We start from the raw sequence: 22,124 nt of genomic DNA, 5'->3' as shown, positions 1-22,124 counted from the left end.
CACTCCTCTGAAACCAGAGGTCTGTCAGTATTCTAAAATTTAATGATTAAATGCCTTCATTAGTGGGTCTAATTCATCACTGTATTGGGCTCTTCATGGGATTTTACAATCTGGAAACTCATGTCCTTCAATTCTGGGAAATTTTCTTGAATTTTTCTTTAATGATTCCCTCCCATGAACCTTCTCTCTTTCTATTGCACCTCCTGAAAGAATCTTCATTTTCTTTTTCCTACTTTCCAATTCTTTGTCATTTGTTCAATTTTCTAGATTATGTATCTGTTGAATCTTTCATCTTTAACTGGAAATCATGTAATATACTAAAATGATAGGATTTCAACTCCTGAAAGCAGATTACAAACTTCTTGAACCAAGGGACAAGTAATCTGGAGTCTGTGTCTGGGGATTGTATGGGTCTGCTGGAGGTGCCATAACAAAATATCATAGACTGGATGATTTAAACAACAGAAATTTACTTCTCATAGTTCTGGAGGCTTGAAAGTCGAAGATCAAGGTGCTATCCATTTGGTTTCTGGAGCGAGATCCTGTAGATGACCACCTTCTCTCTGTGTCCTCATATGGCAGAGACAGAGAGGAAGAGAGCTCTCTGGTATCTTCTCGCAAGGATACTAATTCTCTCGTATCAGGGCCCCATCCTCATAACCTGATTTAAACTTAATCACGTTCGTATGGACCCTGTGTCCAAACACACTCACATGGTCGAAGGTGGGGAGGGTAGGGCTTCAACATATGAATTTTGGGAGGACACAAACATTTAGTCCGTAATAGGAAGGTAGTTTTCCACCTTTCCTTGGTGCCTAGGGAGATGGATCAGGCTATAGAACTGAGCCAGGAGTTACTCCCTGGCCAAAAACTCTTCACCTTCATGTTGGATCAAAACCAGTTTGTGACTGAAGTCACAGAAAGAAAAGCAGACAGACTCAGAATCATGCTTTGTCCACAGTCCCAGGAGCTTGTTTAAGGAATGCCTCAGCATTGGGCTAACCTCCAGGGGATGTAATTTTTCTTACTTGCAACACTTTTAAGAACTACTGTAGAATTCTTAGTGATTGTCTCCATTTTCTTTTACACTCCTTTCTCACCACAATCTGAGTAACAAATTTATTGGCCACTTCCTCCATCAGTTACTCTGTTTTCCTAATCCCCAAGGTTAGAAACATTTCTTTCCTACTAGGATGTAGCGAAGTGTGGTATTTTAAGGAACGCCTTTTCTTTGATAGGAACATACAAATTAAGTAAGGGCTACACTTACTGACAGTCACGATGATATCAGTTGCAGGAATCTTGATACTGTATCAACCAACAAAGTATTTGTACTTCATTCACCTCATTTTGAAGCAAATTGTAGGATTTGGACTGGAAAATGCAAGGGATTCAGCAGCAAACAAAAGAGGAAATAGATATCTCCTGGAACTTACATTTGAGTGACCGAGCATGGTTTCTTAAATCACTGCCATATTTGAAACATTAGACATTCAAAAAGTTTTCCATAATATTCCCTTATGAATTTCAAGCACATACAGGATCCATTTTAAGGCTAGTTATGACATTTTCTATTTTCACCTTCCTAATGCCTCATTTTCTTATCCAACCAAACATATTAAGTAATTTTTTAAAAATTCCAGACCTGAAGACTTAAGTTTTCCTATTGAAAAGGCTCACAGTGAGCTCAACACAATGAAGGGAATTATACTCACAACAAGGTGTATCATCATAAAACTTTAGGACACTGGGGAAAAAGAGAACATCTTACAAGTTTCCAGACAGAAGAAGATATTCTAACGGCAGTCTCTTTATTAGCGGGATCTAGCAGAGCGCCTGGCACAAAAATAAATGTTTGTAATATAAGTGGATTCCTCACGAATTTTATTCCACAGAATGCCAGGTCAGAAACTCCTTAATATAGGTCCTCTCTCTCTATTATCTTACGAAGTCATTCTCCTCAGGTTAAGTATTTGGAGCTAGGGACACATTTTTCCCAGAGGATGAGGAGTATAAACTGTAGCTGATTCCCAAACATGTCCACAAACATGTCCTTAATGTTTATAAAACTAAAGCATTACACATTGAAAACTAGAGGGAAAAAATACTAACATTGTTACAATGCTAGTTATTAAAATGGAATATACATATTATATGTATATATAACATATATGTATTTATCTTGAATGCTAGTATTTAAGGCAAAACCAATTTACTATAACTACCTACAACTATGTCCATAGAGGGGCTATTCTAAGGCATTTAGACACAAGTCCTCACGGAATTCATCCAACCACACTATGAGGTCGGTCCTATTGTTACGCACATTTTATAGACGTGATAAGTAAGACACAGAGAATTTAAGGAACTTATCCAAGAACATACAACTAGAAAGTAGTAGATTTCAAACATAGCCAGGCCTCAGCAGCCTCCGTCCTAACCACCATACATACTGTCTCTCCTAACAATCTCTAAGATAGGTGCTCTTTTTGATATTTTGCCAAAGAAGAAATTAATCTCAAAGAAATTAAAATGAATGTGCCCACATTCACAGAGCCAATAAGGGGCACAGTGGGAACTTGAACTCTGGTCAGAGGACCCCCGTACCCAAGCTCCCCTCATGATACTTTCCAAGAAAAGAAAGCTGGCTTTTCCCCAGTCCATCGGGGGTGGAGGAGATCCAGAAGCGCCAGATCACTATTCATCTCTCAGGACTCATCCCAAGATCCAAGAGGGAATTCAAGCATCGAAAGTTAAGAGAGAAAAAGCCCCCAGGAAGAAGAGAGTGGCCTCTGTCCCTTCCTGCCCGCGGACCTTCCGAAAAGATCAGTGCTGAACTCAACCCAACTTCTATGTCCACCAGGAGGGTGGTCTGGATCAAAAGTTCCTGGGCCATGAACTGCTCTGAGGCAGGGTGAGCACTGCAGTGCTGAAAGCAAGAAAGAGAACTTCGGACAAAGAGGAAAACACCACAGAAAGGAGACAAAAGGTGGTGAGGAGGAGGAACTGGTGTAGAGATTCTGTCTGTGCCAGACAGCCACAAACTCTGCCACTAGCAGTCCTAAGATGAAAAAAAAAAAAAAACAAAACAAACAGCCCCGGTTGCAGCCTGCATGGTTTTCTCCAACACGGAGCCTGGCCCCAGGAAAGTCAGAATTGAGACGGCCAGTCAGCATCGTGTGTACTCATGGCAGGACGGGGGCCAGCCAGAACAGACACTGGAGAAAAGACCACCCAGCCGTTAGCAACAGCTGAAGATCCAGCCAGACTGAAAAGTTACATCAGAGGATGACCCACTATGGGTACCACAGGGACAGTTATGGAACCCGGGGTAGACGGTCCAGACTCGGGTACAGGAGTTGGAGCAGACTCCTAGTCCTAAGGGAACTGGGCTGCCAGTGAGGTTACTACGCTGTTGACATTTGGGAACAGATCATTCTTCATCATAGAGACCGTCCTGTACATTGTAGGATGGCTAGCAGCAGCCCCAGTGTCTACTTTGCTCCCAGTTATGACAAATAAAATGCCCCCAGACACTGCCAAATGTCCCATGGGGGTGGGGGGCAAAGTCACTCCCAGTTGAGAGCCAGTGGGTTAGAGGACTGACGAAGAGACCAACCACCTGCTGAGTGCTTTCTACCCGCCAGACACTGTTCTCACTGCTTTACAAACATAACCTTCTGTAATTATGCTATGACAGATAGGAGATGGACACTATTACTATCCCTGTTTGACAGTAAAGGCACAGAGATGTTAAGCAACTTGCCTAAAGTAACACAGCACATAATTGGTCGATCTGAGATTCCAACTGGGAGGTTTACTTCCAGACACCATGCTCTTGACCAGTACACTCTGCTGCCCCCCATTTTATAGATGAGAAATCCAAGGCACAGAGAAGTAAAAAATACAACCAGCGGCAAAATCCAGATTTGAACTCAGTTCTCTCTGACTCCAGAGTCCAAGCACTAAATCACCATGCTATTGACTCTCCATATTCTGTCAGAGTGGGACCAGCAGGAATGTGGACCGGACCACAGATCTAGAAATTCCTATTCATAGTGTCTAAGCACAGGCCTAGTCTTCAATCCACAGACAAATGCAATGTAAGGGTTAATTTCTTTAGCTTCAGTGATTAGAAGAACAGGGGCTAAGGGACCAAGCATCATTACACAGCCCCGATCAGTGTGAAATCCCCATCTCTCCTTTCATTTTTTCCTTCTTTCCATTCCCTTCAACTCTATCTCCCTCAAGCTATTGCGCCTCGATTTTTTTTCCCTTTTAAAAAATAAGCTACTCAATTTATTAAATAAAATGACACATTACCTATTTCTAATTCTCATATAATGATATCATGCACATATCCTTTATAGAAGTACATAACATATAAATCTAGGCACAAACCATAAAAGCCTCACAATTAAAAACACTGCATTTCTACCTCTGAAAAAACAATATACCTAATATACCTAAAGTTTTCCAGATCCTTAGAGTCTGCCAAAAGCCCTCAATTTCTTTTTCCCTGAATCAGTTGCATTCAATAAAAAAGAAGAATCCAGTGACTACTTTAAATGTGAGTTTCTCTAGTATGCTTCAAGCCCCTGATTTACAAAAATCTGATACATACAAATCTTGTAGGGAAGACGTGTAAATCTGTAAAGTACTGAGGCAGACAGCAAGGTAATTGGTTTTGACTCAGAATGCAGTTCCTGCAGTATCGCTCTGCTCCAATACATGAGTTTGTCTAAAGGCAGCAAAGCCACACAACCTAGTTGGCACCTATCAAAGAATTCCCTCCAAGTTGCACTGAAAATAACTGAAACTGCAGTTAACTATAAGGTTTCCCTCAGTGAATAAGGGAGAAATAAGACTGGAGCTATTAAGTTTAAATGAAATTGCTTATTTTACTCTTGAAGGCAACGAAGTTGAAATGGGGAATTATAATACACTGGTTGTGCCCGAGTAAATAAAGCCCCCCGCTTGAACCTGAGAAAGAGTAGGCATTACCAGCACTTAGGTATTTGATTACAAAAATACAGAGAGCCAAACTGTTTGACCAAAACATTCTGGGAGCTGCTACAGCAAACAGAAACTATTAGTAAACTGAATTTACATCTTCAACAACTGTGATTTCCAAGAACAATAATTGAAAAACATCTAGAGACTAGAAGTCACCATGGGAAATGAAGAAAGCACAGAATTAGTTATTAAGAAACCCAGATCGGGACTCTGCCCTTCACCGGTGATGTTACCCCAGACCACAAACTCTCTGGACCTCTTGTTATCACTTGTATAATGAATGGGGTGCACTAAGCAATCCTTATGGACTTTTTTAAACCAGACCTGGGTTCAAGTTCTCATTTCACTTGTATATACAGCTCTGTGATTTGGATCAGGGTGCTTAACCTCTCTGAGTTTCAAGTGCCTCAAATGTTAATTGCGGACTAATATAGCTTTCAAAAATGAAAAAATCTAAAATGTAAATGTTGGTTCCCCTTACAGATGATACAGGTTCATAAACCCTTATGTATAAATTCAAAATCAAAGACTCTAAAGACCAAAGTCTTACAAGTTTACAGGAAACTCACTTTGTCACAAAGGCCAACCTGAACTGACCACGAGAAGTTGTCTAGCTTTTATTTTCCCTATTTAGGTAAATATTCATATAGTTTGCTGAAGAAATGCAGATATGTTCATTTTAGGAGTGCGGCTCCAGAGCCCTAATGGGTGTTACAGAATCCACTCTGTGCGCACCTTTGGTGCAATCTTTCAAAAATGTGGAAAAAAACCTGAATTCCAAAGTACTTTGGAACCCAAAGATTTCAGGTAAGAAATATAAACCTATATTATGTTACAGATTTTAATTGTCTAGCAATAAAGTATGAAGGTAAGTTTAACGATATATCTTAGTGCTGAAGAAAATAGGAAGTTTCATATTTCAATCTTTAGAAATTCTGTTAGCCATTTAATCAATAATTCATACTAATCAAAACATGGAGAATACTGATAGATTCCAATTTATTTTCTAATTGCTAATATTAAGCTTTAATACTCTGTCTCAGTTATTACATTCAGCTCTCCCCAAGCACACACTCAGCGCAAACAACTATTAGAAGCGGAGAGCGATAAGAACAGGGAGAGGGGAAAGGCATGGAAAAAATAATAATGCTCTGTGAGGGCCTTCTATGCCCCAGATACTACACTAGTCTCTTTCCATTTGTATTTATAATTTAACACAAGCCCTGTCCCCTGGTAGCTTACAACCTAGATGAGGACAGACATATATTTACTCATTCACTAAACTACTACCATGTACCAGGCACTATCCTAGGACCTGGGGCCTGGATCAACAGAGGTGAGCTTACGTGAAGCCCTCTGGACAAACAAAAAGCAGAATACAAATAAATAGATAATTTTAGATAATGAAGTGCTATGAAGAAACCAAAGTAAAGTAATGTAATAGAGAATATTTGGTGTGAAAGTGACCATAGTTTGTTCAGAAGAGGCGTCTCTGAGGAGGTGGTATGGTACCTGAGTGTGTATTTGTGTGTGTGTGTGTGTGTGTGTGTGTGTGTACATGTAATAACAATTTTAAAAAGATTTAATATTAAGTACCAAAAGAACATTAGAGCTAAAAGAATTCAAACCTATAGATATTCTCAAAGAGAAATCATTTCAGAGTGGCGTGGGCTGAAGAAAGTTTCCTGTAAGTAAAAGGCAGATGGGAATTGAATAAAAGGGAACATCCCAATTCGCAGCAGAATGCAAGCAGAGACAGCCCGTTCTGTGCACTGGGACGAAATGCCTTCAGTAACGTTTATGGTACAGTTTATGGTACAGTCTCCCACATTAAGTTTTAAATTCCCATCCTATTATTCCAGGCATTCTCAAACTTTAGGGCACATCAGAATCACCTAAAGGTGACTGAAATTCCTCCCTTCCTCTCAAGTCTTATGAAGTTCTTCTGTCTTATATTTCTCTCATGTACTCCTGTCCATTTTGTGATTTCATAATTCAAATACCTCCTCTTTGTCCCTTTCATTTCACAAATAGCTCCCTAACCAGTTCTATATTCGCCTCGGGCATTGGTGCTTGCCTTTATCTCATCCAGCTCTCTTCTTTTATTACTTGGCAGAATATGTATGGGAAGCCAAAATTGCAAGTGGGAAGCTAACTTCAAGGATATATATTAGAGCTAAAAAAAAAAAATGGAGAGAGTTGGGAAGTTGTTGAAAGGTATAAAACATACAGTCTTACACAGCTCCTCCAGATAAACAACTCTTAGTATAGTAGCCAAATGCACAGACTTTGGACTCAGGCAGCACTGTGTGGTCTTGGGCAAATTCCTTAACTTCTTTGAGTTTGCTTCACTTTTGCTGTCTCTACCTTTCAGAACTACTATGAAGATTAGGGAAGAAATGCATACCCCCGGTACAATGCCTGAATCCACTGCATAAACGACAAGCTGCTACTATTATTGCTGCTCTTATGGTTACTCAGGTCATTATGACACTAACATACTGAATCTGGGTACAAAACTCAATTCCTCAGCTTCTGCATTACTCCAAAACAACAACCAAAAACCAGTCCTGTTGAACTTTTTCTGAGACGAATGAGACTTAATGTTTAATGTGAACAACAAATACCCTGGGTCCAAGTACAATCTTAACATTCTAAACTTCACTGAACAAGCCATAAATTGATGTCACATAGTCCTTCAAGTGAATTGATGTCATTTGCAGAATAAGGTGCCTGTTTGTATGAAATGTATAAAAAAGGTAAATTTATAAAGACAGAAAGCAGATCAGTGAGTGCCTGAGGCTAGAGGTGGATCAGGGACTGACCATAAGGGGGCCCCGGGTAATTTGGGCCATAATAGAAATATTATAAAACTAGACTGTGGTTACAGCTGCACAACTCCATAAATGTACTAAAAATCATTGTACTATATACATGCACAGTGGGTGAATTTTATGGTATGTAAATTATATCACAACAAAGCTGTTAAAAATAATCTTTTTGTTACATGACACGTTTCAGAATAAACTAGTATTTTTTTTCTAATTCTCAAGCTTTCCATTATCAGCTCATCGCCTCAACTGTCATGAATTTGTCCGAGGCAATTAATGTATTCCTCCATAGACTAACAGGGCTGTTATCATTGCGTTCACCCACAATCACAATGTTTTTGAAAAGACACCTTGAAATGCAGTATAAAAGTCATTAACAGAAAGCACTTATGGGCTACATTTATGTTCTGCATCTGATAGCTTCTCAGTCTGGACAGCAGCAAATATTCAAGTTGGGAATGAATGGCTTTCAAACAGAAATCCATTATCAGCGCATAAGTTCTAAGCAGACATTTCAGGAAAGAGAAAAGGCATTTTGCTGTAAATATTTCTGATGGATTGGAATCACATCATTAAAGCAGTGGGTCTTTAAAAATGCACAGTACTCCAGGGCAGCGGTGCCCCAGTCTACACGTATAATGGCCTACGTGTTACAATGAATGTTAAGAGTAATATTACTACAATGTCACATAAATGCACCTCCAAAGAATGACCACCAAATAGTCTTTGCATCTTTAGAGCACAGACAGCTTTTCCTTCAGATACTATACAACTATTATCACTATGATTTCCTAACATAAATTAACTAGGATACATGGCACTCAGTTCAAACTTGGTCAATCCATTCTTCACTTCTCTGTAGGCCTCTAACTGTTTATTGAATGAACTAAATGGCATCATTACGGACCTTCAAGCTTGCTTATGTTTGCCCTTTGTTGTCCATGATTAGCCCAGCCACAGGAGTTAACAAAGGATTCTTGCTGTCAATCTTCCTGAGTCAAACCCAGCAAAACCAGGCTGGGTTGCATTGTGCGGTTCTCTAGGACCTTGTCAAGACTGAAAGGTCCTGTCTTTCCACCTCGTGCTTTTCAGTTTGGTTAAGAGATGCTTATAGCACTTTAATAATGGAATTGGGTTAATTCAATAACAAGGAAAATGTAATGATAATTCCAACAGCTTATGTTTTCTGCTATTTGTAGAACGCCATACTATTTTTTGTATCCTGTACTGAGGGACCCACAAACATGATCTCTAATCATGGCACGTGTTATAATCCTCATTCATAATGAGAAAAAGGAAGCTCAGACAGATTCAACCTCGTACACCTCGTGAGTGGTAAAGTAGCAACTGAATCAGAGCCCATGCCCTTAACCATTGAGTATGCTGTGTTCTGAGCCTACCTGCTTGGATTTTCCACAAATGCATTGCTGAACAACAGGACTCAATGGAGTCTCAAGGCCATCTCATGATGCACTGATGTTGAACAGAGTGTGGAAAGAAGGATGAACTGAGTCTGACGGCCTGTTGTATTTACAGAGTTATCACTTATGAGCTGTTGGATTTGGGTTGTGTTACCTCACCTCTTTGATCCTTAATCATCTCTTCTGTAAAATGGAAATGATCTGTCCTCCTTTATTCATTTAGATACTGTGAGGCGTAAATGAGATCACACATACATTCATTTTTCCAGCCAATTAATATATGTTGTTATTAAGCCTCACTTTTATCAGATACAAGATATACAGCTGCATTGGCACATAGGCCTTTCAGGAATTTAACCTCAGACATTCACAGAAGCATATGGTCAGATAGGGTTAAAAAAAAAAAAGGTTTCTTCTAGGATTGGGAGTTCCCAGGTTCCATCCTGAAGAGCTAGGAGACAATATGGCAAACAAAATCAGCCTTAAAATGTTCCCTGTTTTATTTTGATTAACGTTGAAGTAAACACCTAATGAATTTATATTTTATCATGAGTTTGATGGTCTCTACCATCTCACAATATTAAAATCTATGTGACTATTTGGATAATTAAAATCAGCAAGCTATTACTGTAAACTTGACCGGATTTTGTTAGTGAGATTTCTGGCTGTGTCCACAAAAGGATTTAAAATTTTGATAGATTATCTGTAAGCTATTTCCATTAATTCCAGGCAAGTATTTCTCCATCAACCCAGTTACTTTTCAAGTTTAACCAATTTATGAGGTCTTATGTCACAGAGCTTAAGACAAGACACTTATTTGACTTGGAGGACAAATATGCTTCCTGGGAAAGATCATTTAGAATCACAGATTATTCCGAGCCCAGTAACATACGTTTCCCATTTTCAAAATTTTAAATTTAAAAGATGAACTATCTGAGGGCCAGGAACATGGAGAGGCTTCACTGTGTCCTTCCTCTGGCAAAGAGTTATTAAGCACCTACTGTGTGCCAGGCCTGTCTGGGTTCCAAGGATACAACATGGAGCAAAAGAGACACTGGCTTTGTTTTCAGGGAATTTACCATCTTCTAGGAGAAGGAGATGTTAACCAAACAATGACCAACCTATAGAAATTCAAACTCGGATGGACATGAAAAAGGCAAAGTACACAGCACTACAAAGTCAGACTCTGAGCGCTGGGAACCTATCTCCAGCCCAGGTATGCTGGGCTCAATCCATGTTGGAAGAACCCCTGAAAAGGCAATGTTTTTTTTAGCATATAGTCTAAACCCACAGATTTTCTGGCATTAAATAATTTGGGGGGTGAAAAAGAGATGCATCTAGTAGAGCCCTACACTAGAGTAGTTATTTAATAAATATTAAATTTATTGGTAAAGATTGAACAAATACATAAACAACTGAAAACCAATCCATAGACTACGTTACCAGAAAAAAAGAATCAGAGGGTATTTGATAAACTTTCTAATAATACTCAGTTAAATTAAGATGCTAATACTTAGGGGAAAATAAATAAGGAAATAAAGCACTGGTAAATTGAGGGAATGTTTCTTTAAAATGGGAATTTAAATTTAAATTTAGTGGTACAGGCCACTAAAATTTTTTAACCAAAACCAAACAAACAAAAACAAAATATGAAAGTACAAGACAGAGAAAGCTTTCTGGGTGTGATACAACAAAAAAATACTTAGGCATGAGCAACTGTATTAGATAACAATTTGAATACAGCAGAAATACAGTATTCTTGTAAGAAGAACTTTCATGATACTAAGGTTTGCTAGTCTCTAAAAGAGAATGTACTCACGGCCACCATATGTGTATCAGTATATGGCACATGAAAAAATGTGGGTACATGGAAAATTACTGAAGAACTACATTAAAGGAACACAACCATAAAAGAGAATGGAAATAGGACTTATACAAAACATATGAGTTGTTGGGACAATTAGCTAAGCAGCATGGCACGCAGAGAACACGCACGGGCTCTGGGGTAACTCACACCTGCTTTTGCCTGCTTCAGCCCACTGTTTTATTTTGAGCAAGTTGTTTACCTTCTCTGTGCCACACTCTCTCCATCTAAAGAAATGGGATGAACAGTACCTACTTTATCAGATTACGGTAAGAATTAAATGAGAAAGCTTATGTAGTATACAGTAAGACAAATATTTTTAGTAATAATTAGCAGCAGCAGAAGCATCACGAATTGACCAGGAAAGACAGGGCTAAAAAGTAACAATTATTACCTTCACTTTATAAAGGATTTCAGTAAAGATGAGAGAAGTTTCTCTCTATGTCTTGAAAAAAAGAAAAAAGGTAAAGAAAAAAAAGTGAGGCTAGTTGGAGCAAGAAAATCTTCCCCCTTAATCATGATGAAGCAATAGACTGAACTACAAAAAGAACCTTTGAAATATAGTAATGGGAGTCAAGAAGGAAGGGGGAAAATCTGCCATAGATGATTTAAAAACTCACTAGCAAGGGTTCACCTGGATGTTATTTAATAACCTCTAAGTTCACCTAGCAGAGAATGCCACTCTTGCCAGGACAAATAAACGTATACTTGAGTTCTTTTCCATCTATCACACTGACAGTAACCCTTAGGAACAGTAACCCATTTATCATCAGAAGACAGAGCACTGCTCTCTGATGATAAATGATTTACGTGGCACAGGACTTCAGCGGTGGTACCAAAAGATAAGACAAGTCACAGAAGAGAAAGGGTAACCTGAGAAAGGTAGCCTTCTCTGTGATGAGCATTGTTTTGTTTCTTACTTTAGGATAAAGGTTCTGGTGATGTGTTTCACTTTTTTTTACCTCTCTGCACATTCGGTGGTGGGATCTTCACCAAAGTATTTTAATATCTGTTCTTTTGACCTCTTCATTTCTGAGGGTATAGAAGAGTAACTCTGGATTGCTTAAAATAATCATGAGTATATTATAGATGGAATATCACTTTTGATGGAAATAATAGGAATCTCTTTAAATATCAGAATTCTCTGAAATAATATCTTATAATTACCCATAAACATGTAAACAAACACTCACACATATATAATGCTTCTAACTTCTCCACTTCTGGAATTTTTTTCTGTAATTATTATTATTTCAAATGCCATAGACTATACTCTCCTAGTGGTTGCCTATCAAAAACAAAACCCAAAAAAACTCTTTTTGCCTCTTTTTTTTTTTATAGGCTAGTTATTTCCCACCAAAACTCAAAAAGAGGGGGAAATGAACATCTTAATGCCTTAAGCAAAGCATCAAAAAGGCAAAGGCTAGATGAATTCATGAAGTATGCAAAGAGGTGGCAAGAAGTTAATAAAAGATGCTACATTCACAGCGGGCTTTTTATTGTATTTATTTGCCATTCCTTTTCATGAGGACTATTTCAAAGTTAAAATCATTCAGTTTTATGTCATTTAGTGCTACATGAATGAGAAATCATTTAGTTCTTTTTTCTTTTTTTTTTCAATAAGAGAGTGTAGGTCTCCATACTAAGTAATACTAAAACATCTGGAAGGCAGTCAGGCAGATTACAATTTTTCATGTCATTATTTTTCTTTTGTGAAGAACAACAAAAAGTCTGAAGTTAGATTTTGAAGAAAAATGACTATTCCCTGATCAAGGCTACCACTGTTAAAAAAAAAAAAAAGTCACAGCAGAGTTTCTTTCACAATATTCTAAAGCTTTTCAGATCTACAACAAGAAACATTGTTCATACAAATGGATAATGGAGTTGAATATTACATTGTTATAAAGTTAAGTATTAAGTGAATGACTAGAAACTTTGAGCAGCTCTTTTATATTGCACAGTACCAAATGCTATGGGGGAAAAAAAGATTTTCCTCTAAAAATTCAGAACTGAAGAAGTTCTATGAAGTAAAATCCATTTACTCAAAATAGAGAGGGATTCGCTAAATCGATCTTCCAACCAAAAAGCAACTCTTACGTCTCTGAGAGTCTGTGGGCTTCCTTTTCTAAGCTTTGGTATCCTTGGACAGTTCCTAACTAAGAGGGTAGCAATTACGAAGAGCAAAGACCACGATTCACATAGAGTTCCATGCTCCACAGTGCAGGCAGTGGACACTAGGGTTTATTCCACTACACCTTTTCTTTTTTCTCTCTTCTTACTGGCATAATGAGTTGCCACTACAGGCTTAGCAAAATAGTACCTGTCACTTTCAGATGTTTAATATTACTCTGTAAAGGGTATCGTAACACCCTGTCAAACCAGCACAAGTCGAATATGAGACCTCGTCATAGTGTAAAATGTGTTACTCAGTCACCAATGATTTAGACAAAATGCATCTTAGGAAGATGTAAGCGTGAAGCTGTGCTGGCTTGTAAGAATTGCTCGCCAGCCACCTGTAGACGCCAGAGAATGGGCCGTCCACCTTGCAGTCCATCAGTAACAATAACTCCAGAGGAACAAAATTTTAAATTCCCATTTTTCTTGCTTGTCACGACAACCCTTTTTTTCTTTCCTCCCAGTCCAGACTTCGAAGCACTGTCAACACCATAATTTATTGATAGAGTTGGACCATTAAATAGATGATACACAGTATATCCAGAAAGGATATGTTTTTCCCTCACATTATCTCATTATTCCTTGGCCCAAATCTGGTGAAAGCTTGATGGTACCATAATACAATTGATTCAGAAAATAACAAAAGTATTTTGCTTAACTAAAGGGTTTATTATTATTTTGCTTAACTAAAGGTTTGTCATCACTGACATGGAATGCAATTAACCAAATTAAACTGACTGGCTGATACTATAATTATTTCATGTTCAAAGAAATACAACACTACTCGAAAAGAGCAGGTATGGTCTAGAAGTGAGAAAATATAACTGAGCATTAGAAGGTCAATAGCATTAGGAGATCTGCTTTTGACACGTATTAATAATTTAAGCTATTTACCTATGCTTTTGCAGGCCCTAAGTTACACCACCTCTATGCGGAAGGCAATGAAATTGCATCTTTCATAAAGGAATTCTGGTGAAGTTTAATTAGCACTTATGATCTTTAGACAGGTAAAGGTAATTAACATTTTTAAAAATTTTTTGATGCAGGTGGAAGTAGTATATGTTGACACTAAATTGTCACTGATTCTTTTTCTATACCTTTCCCCCATCCTTTCATAGCTTGGATTATAAGAACTCTAAAACACAGATACCTTCCTAGTGTCCTACCACCAACTCTTACCCATCATTCTGCTTCTAACTGCTAAGCCATATAAGTGAACACATGCTTTTGTTCGTGTTTCTTTATTGTTGCTAATTCCTCTTGTGCTTCCCATTTAAGTCCCATAATCAAATGCATGACATGAACCTGGATTCATAATGAAAGTGTTTACTTTCCTTATGATTAACTTCCCTGTGTAATTAATGCCCCAGGTCCTCTGGGCAGTCTTATGACATCTACTCTGCTTTTACATGCTACCTGTCAGCTGAATACATTTTCATATTTTAGAAAGAGGTGGAAAGAAACAAGAAAGCTTCTCGCTGACTCCCATTCTAAAGAGATTATTTTTACCAAAAAGTATTTGCAATTATATTAGCTATTTTCATCACTTATATAAAGTGCTCTGTTGGCTGATCCTCACCTGAGAAGATAATGATTAAATTACAAATGTAAATAGGCTCCCATCAGAGACAATTAGGAACACCTTGAGGAGTTTTTAACAATGTAAGGGGAAAGAGGGCAAGAAAGAGACAAAAAAGCTGGCAATAGGGGCAGCAGTGAGGTTATGACCACAGGGCGTAGAAATTCCCAGTTCCCTCTGGAGCTTTCCTGAGGGACCCACCGAGATTCTGTACTGCAGGTGTCACATCAGACCTCTAGTCTGCCTTCAGTGCCCATATCTGTTCACTCAGACCAAACCGTCTGGAAAGGGGGCTGAGAGCTTGTTGTGGTAGCTCTGCTTTCTCTGAAGCCTCCTTGGAAAGTACTCTTCAGCCTGAGCTCAGGCTGTTTGCCTTAAAAGGATAAAATATCTGTAGGAGAAAAAAAAAAAAACTGTAGCTGGCTACAGAGACATCACATACCAGAAGGAGAAGCGCTACAAGCCCTGTACCGCTCGTCCAAGGGAGGCTGGTCACTGTTTCACCTTTATACACCGAACATTTCATAAAAGCATCTGGGACACGAGGAAGCAGTCTTATTGGCTAACACAGCAACTCCCCTCAGTGAGAGTGGAAAAACAAACTTGGGTTGATGGCTGATCCTGATGTGTCATATTTGAACCATGGCCATGGCTCATGGCTGGCAGGAAAGAGGAAGTGTACTTACCCACTGAAGGGAGCTGCTGCCACTTTCTGTGCCCCAGGTCCTTGCGGGTAAGCCCGGAGAGCACAGTGAAACTGACATGTGCAGCTGCTGTGGAAACTGGGGGGCTGGAGCTGCCTTGCTCCACTGCAAGCAGGGCATTGGGATTGGTAAAAGGGAACCAAGGCAACTGCTTTCCCAAAGCATGGGAATTCAAGGAGCCTGTAACGGCTGACATGGAACGGGCCGCAGAAAAGGTTCTCAGTCCTGGCTGCATATCAGAATCACCTTGGGAGCTCAAATAATATACCTCCACCTCCGGGCCACCAGATAGCAATTAAATCAGAATCTCTGGAGGTGGCACCCCCCCCAGGAAAGATGTTTCCTAAATTCCCTAGGTGATTCTAATATGCAGCTTAGGGTTGAGAACTGATAGACCAGGTAAGGTAATGATTACTTACCTGGGAGAATAAACAGTAAGGCATTAACTAGGGCTTCCCTGGTGGCGCAGTGGTTGAGAATCTGCCTGCCAATGCAGGGGACACGGGTTTGAGCCCTGGTCTGGGAAGATCCCACATGCCGCGGAGCAACTGGGCCCGCGAGCCACAACTACTGAGCCTGTGCGTCTGGAGCCTGTGCTCCGCAAAAAGAGAGGCCGCGATAGCGAGAGGCCCGCGCACCGCGATGAAGAGTGGTCCACGCTTGACGCAACTAGAGAAAGCCCTCGCACAGAAACGAAGACCCAACACAGCCATAAATAAATAAATAAAATAAAATAAAATTAAAAAAAAATAAGGCATTAAATAGTATACACCTATAATTTGCAAAAAAAAAGTCTGCTTTTTTAAGTCCCTAGTACTTAAAGGTTTTAGCCAATAGAAACATTCAATTCTTTAAGTGGAAAGTTTATCCTGTTGCTTTAATCTCTCTCTCTCTCTCTCTCTCTCTCACACACACACACACATACGCACGCGCGCGCGCACACACACACACACACACACCCCTGTTGTCTTCTTATCAGAGTGTTTCCTAAATTGTGCTGTTCATTGCAATTATCTGAGGAATCTTTTAAAAATACTGATGGCTGGCTTCCACCCCCAGACATTCTGATTTTAATTGGTTTGGGTTTTTTTTAAGCTCCCCAGATGATTCTAATGTGCAGCAAAGTTTGGGAACCACGGTCCTATCTTATTTTTTCCACTTTTCCCAAAGTTCTTCTGCTTCCTAGTTAACTACTGGAGAACAGATACTCGCCTGAGAACAGCCTATATGGTATTTATTAGGATTTCATTCAATTGCCTAATCCTCACATCCCTTTGGGAAGCAGAAGAACCTAGTGGCTAAAGAGAATGGCTGGCAAGTTCAAATTCAGATTCAGCCTTTTATAAAGTGTGTGACTTTGAGCAAGTTACTTGGTTTCTCTGAGTTTTAGTGTCCTGTTCCTTGCTGTTATGAAATAGGATAATCTGGAGTCTTCCTCACAAGGTTGTTTGATAAAAACAGACAATCTGTGTAAAGCACAGGGAGCAGTGGCCTGCCACAGAGTAGGTGCTCAATAAATGTTAGCCATTCTGACCTATTCTTTCAGAAAGAGTGATGCACTGACTTGCCCTCCTCATTCCTTTTTCTGCACTGCACAGTGGACTGTATGAAGACCACCAAGCCCTCCCTGGTATCAGACTAAGGAATGTTTCAAAGGGACAATACAAGGCATTCAAAACAAGCACTGGTCTAAAGGGAAACATCTTAATGATTTTCTGTCAAAATCCCAGGATGGCTCCCACTCCCAGAGGAGGCCAACCTCTGGTAGATTCCAATTTGGGGGTCACAAATTACTATCTTACTTGCAAATTCCATTCCAGTCTCATTGCCTGTTCACTTGCCCACAAAGCCCATCGCTCCTTTCCAACTTCTTTGCAAACATGGCATAGCTTTCACAATAGTCATCTCGCTTTGCCCTTTCCTGTCCCCCTGACACACATCTCTTCTTCCCACTCTCTCCTGCTTTTTTCCTATTAATAACTCTGAATATAAAATCCATTCAGAAACAAGACACTTTTGAGAGTATACTAGTAGTCGCACCTTTTGTACAACATCTGTTTTGTGTAGCTACAGATTTTGAGCCCTTGTTGATATTTACATGACAGTTTTGGATGGAGAACATCCCTCCGCTCTTACAAACAAAATATACTCAGAGAGTTCAAACAGGCTGTACGTATTTAACTTCCCAGAAAATACACTTGACGGAGATGCCGAGGAACGCAGTCAGATGGTGAGAGGAAAGGGGAATCGGTGTCAGAAGGCTGGGCGGGAGGAAGTGGAGAAGGGCTGTCAGGCATGGGGTGGTAAACAGCGCCAGCCCAACAGTTCAGATTAGGATTCAAAATGCCACAGATGTGATTGCATAATAAGCTGTTGCGCATACTGGTAAATGCTGCTTTCAGCATGTGCTTATTTATCATATCGTCTTGCATTCTCAGAACGTGGAACATTCAAGTCGGAGGGTCTGAGTGCTAGCATCGGACCCAGTTCTCTGGGATGGGCAGCAGCACCTATGGTAGAGATGGGAGAAAGAGCAGCAGCCTGGTGTTCGAATCTGGTTGCTAGGATACTATGGAGACCCTCCACTGCTAGGCAGACAGGGAAAAAAAAAACGTGTCCATATGCCTTCTAACCTGCAAACAGCAACAATAGAAACGTCGTCTGCCTTCTTCTACCCTTTCCCATTAGGAATCCAAACCCAACTCTTCAGTGAAATAACAAGTAGCAGGAGCTTGGAAATGTGGCTCAGTAGAGCAAGGAAGCTGGTCATTTATATTCTCAGGCAGTCTCTGGAGCTCCTCTATTGAAGGGCTTATCAGTATTTTCATTATAAGCCGCATTTTAGGGGCAAACAACTATGCTTCAAAACACCCTCATAGGGTTTTAGCAGCCTGGTTTTATTTTTATAAAGGCTGCCACAACTTCAATTTTACTGCATAGACTATGATGTCAAATTAACAATCAAATTGGAAAGTCTATTAGAATAATGTTAAGTTGGAACTGAACTCCTCCACAAGAACAAGAGAGATGAATTTCAAAAATCGACTTCAGGTTCAATTCTCATCTGGGTCCGGTTCGCCTGGGTATGTGAGGAAACTGCCATGCTAGCCTGTGGCACAAAATTAGATTGTTTCCAGTGGGAACATTTAGAAGTGAGTGGAAAGAGGAGCTTGCTTTCTTTAAGAGTGGAACTCAGTTTCTTTAAGAGTTTTAATCATCTGCTGCTTGGTTAAATTAAATATTCTTACCTAGTCAGGAGAGTTATAGCTATTATCAGGACTGTGCTGGTGGGAGATGGGGGACTGGAGTGACATCTGAGATTCAGAGCTTTATTAACAGGTAGCAATTAGTCCTTGGTGTAAAGTGCACGCTTGTGTGCACACACCTGCGTGCATGCACATGCGCGCACACACACACACACACCTCAATTATTCTAACAACAAGCGGAAGTGCCCTCTCACCTACTCATCCTGATTCTCTCTGGCCTAAACTTGCTCTTCCTTAATTTCCACCACGGTATTCTGTTGCAGCCACTAGCTGCTGTCGCTCCCCAGCTGTACCCTCTGCTTTCTTTTGCTGTCTTTTCCCTTTGCTGATGGCCCTCCTCACCTTAACCCCACCCCTCTTATCCCATCACCACTCACCTAAATCATGGCCATCGATCAAATACTTACTTTAAATACCTCTACTTCCACAAGAGTTTCTGATACCATAAAATTAAATGGGCTCAATTATATTTTGCCACCTGTCTTAGGTATCTCCTCTGTGACTTACCTTACTCTACTTTCTAGAATATTTACTTGTGCAGTACTGTTAACCCCTGGTTAACTCCTTCATAGGACTTACACAATTCTCGTCTCTAATGCATGACACTAACTTGCACATGGCACATCCCATAAAAGTACGGAACTGAGCTATACGGCATATTTGAAGTTTAACTGCTACCTTTGAAAGAAATCTATGTTTTAATATCATGCCATCTATGATTACACTAAAATCCTAGAATTCTCCCAACTTCCTACAGAATTTAACAGACAGCCTTTAGGAAGATTCTGTTTCTCCTGAAATGTGCTAATGTCAAGGTTTAAAAAAAAATCAGATAAGATCTTGTTAAAATTAATGTCTCCCTAAAAATAAGAAAATATATTTCTTTCTATCCTCAGCTCTCCAAAGTACTTCACAATCAAAAGGCGTAACATTACAAGTCAAAATATGTCATCATTCTTTGAAATTCAGTTATCTCTAGGGTGAAAAGCAACAGCTTAACAAAAATACAGAGACACTAACAACTTTTGATAGGAACTCAAGTCTTTATAGACCAACTGAAAAAACACAGAGCCCTATGACAGCAAAACGGAAAGGATTTGAGAATATTTACAATAGGTAAAGGGTTTAGATCAACATACCAGTGACAGAATGTTCTAATCTATTACAGAGTCAATTTTCAGGAATAAAATAGCATGAAATAAAATTACTTTAAGAATCCATAAGAACCACTCTATATACATAATCAACAGCCTGATCTCATAAAATGAATATTTTTATATAGTTTTCATTTTTAAGGGTTTATTTGCTTAATTTAATTCAAAACATATAGTCTAATAGTTTTACCTTCTCATATAGATATTTGGTAGCAGTAGAATATAGATTCCAATTTGCTAATCAGTTCTTTGCTCTTCAAATGACAACAGAAAAAGGACTTGAGGGTTATTTCTAGACACGTGTGAAAGAGACAAACCAAAACAACCCCCCTGCCTCACAGGTGCAGCAGGAGTGCCCCAGCTCTGTGCTAGAATCTGACACAGCCTTCCCTCCAATTCCAGCTTACAGGGAAAATTCCAAACCAAATATGTTACATTAATTTATATTTTACACTGTTTTTCAAATGATCAAAAAACCACTAAAAAAATAAGTTTTGAAAGATTCTAATCCTCAGAAGATAACCTCGGTAAGCAAAAAGTAAACAAACATATTTGCACACATAGATAATTGAATAGGACATTCCCTGGGCAGTCACCTATATCCAACAGAAAGAGAATAGAAAACTACATGACCATGAATTTGAAATCAATTTTGGACTATTTAGATGGTTTCATGTTAACTCAAACTCCCAATAATCTGTAAGTTTAAGAATGATGACCAAATTTAACTTGTACTAAAAATAAAATATAAAGATATAAACACTTGTTGCCAGTAAGTTGGTATAATCAAATTATTGATAGTGAAATAAACAGAAATTCAAACAAGTCTCCTTCACTTTGGCAAGAATTCCTAATTCTTTGTGGAACCACCTTGCACAATCATTCAAATGACATAAGAATAACCGTTTTGCATACAATATACTTCTCTTTCTCTTACCAAAGGTACATTCTACACTTAAGCCAATTTTATTCTAGTTTTCTTTATGTAAGTGTGAAAAAAAAACAGATGTTTTTCCAAAATTATTTAAGCTTGGAAGACATTCATTTTATCGTTTTCTTCAATATAATCCTTCAGAATCACCAAAACCATCACGGTGATACCTTAATAGTTGACTTCCTTAAAGCACAAGTTATTAAATAAATATCAGAACGCACAGTATGGTTCAATAGATAAAATGTTTATTATGACAGAATGTTGTGAATTATTTGCCACACTAATTTCATCTTCCACCATGGATTTTTAAAAAAATCTAGTTGCTCTACATGTCAAGCACTAAGAGATTTCTAAAACTTACCACATTATACAGCTCACTCCCTACTGCCTAGATTCCTTTAGATCTTGTCTGATAGAATGTTTCACTGGAGTTATCAGCTGGCTTGATCATGCTTCAAATAAAACCTATTAAAATCGTCTTTTTATAAAAGCAGAGTTTGCTCTGAGTTACTCCAAATTCCTGCAGATACTAAAATGAGATCCTATGGAATGCTGAAAGATGCAGAGAGCTGTCTTTGACTTATTTTTTTTCATTATGCAAAACTTGGCCCTGAAGAGATGGCCATGTACCTCATTAGCTAAAACAGGCAAGCATGTCAGGACTGCAAATTAACTTACCAGAGAAAGCTGAAGTGGATTCAGATCATTCAGGTTTCGAAAGCAGATCTAAATCTACTGAACTGAACTATTAGGGCAACTCTGTGAGGTTAGAATCTCAGAAATGTTTATCCTTCTTGTCTCTTCCCCACACTCACAGAATACAAACTTCTCCTTAAACTAAACCTGCATGAGGAACAGCAAATGCTCTACTGCAGCCAACAAGGATAGTTACACGTCTAAGTTTTCAAAAGTATCATTAGTACATACTCACAAGCCACCCCCCCACACACACATCCAATAAATACAAATGGAGACAATCAAATACTCTTTCTCCTTATATTAAATCTTTGTGTTTATAAAGTGAAGGGTTCCCAGGGACCTCATATTATTATGTAACACGTGTCATCCAGCCAACGTGATGCTGTTAGGAATAGAGTAACAAAACCCTTCGTTTTATCAATTATGTCATTATCTATTAACTTAAAATAGCATTCATCTGGATGCTCATTCTATATTAAC

General features: G+C 39.0%; 1 protein-coding gene across 2 annotated transcripts in view; it reads right to left on the bottom strand.

Moving 5' to 3' along the window:
* PRKG1 (protein kinase cGMP-dependent 1) overlaps positions 1 to 22,124 on the bottom strand; it is a 1,231,494-nt gene that overhangs the window by 1,127,725 nt on the left and 81,645 nt on the right. The window lies entirely within an intron of this gene.

The sequence above is a fragment of the Balaenoptera physalus genome, assembly GCF_965194825.1.
Source record: "Balaenoptera physalus genome assembly, chromosome: 14".
NCBI lineage: Eukaryota > Metazoa > Chordata > Mammalia > Artiodactyla > Balaenopteridae > Balaenoptera > Balaenoptera physalus.
Note: the sequence above shows the minus strand (reverse complement) of the source record. Positions and strands in the feature narration are given on the sequence as shown.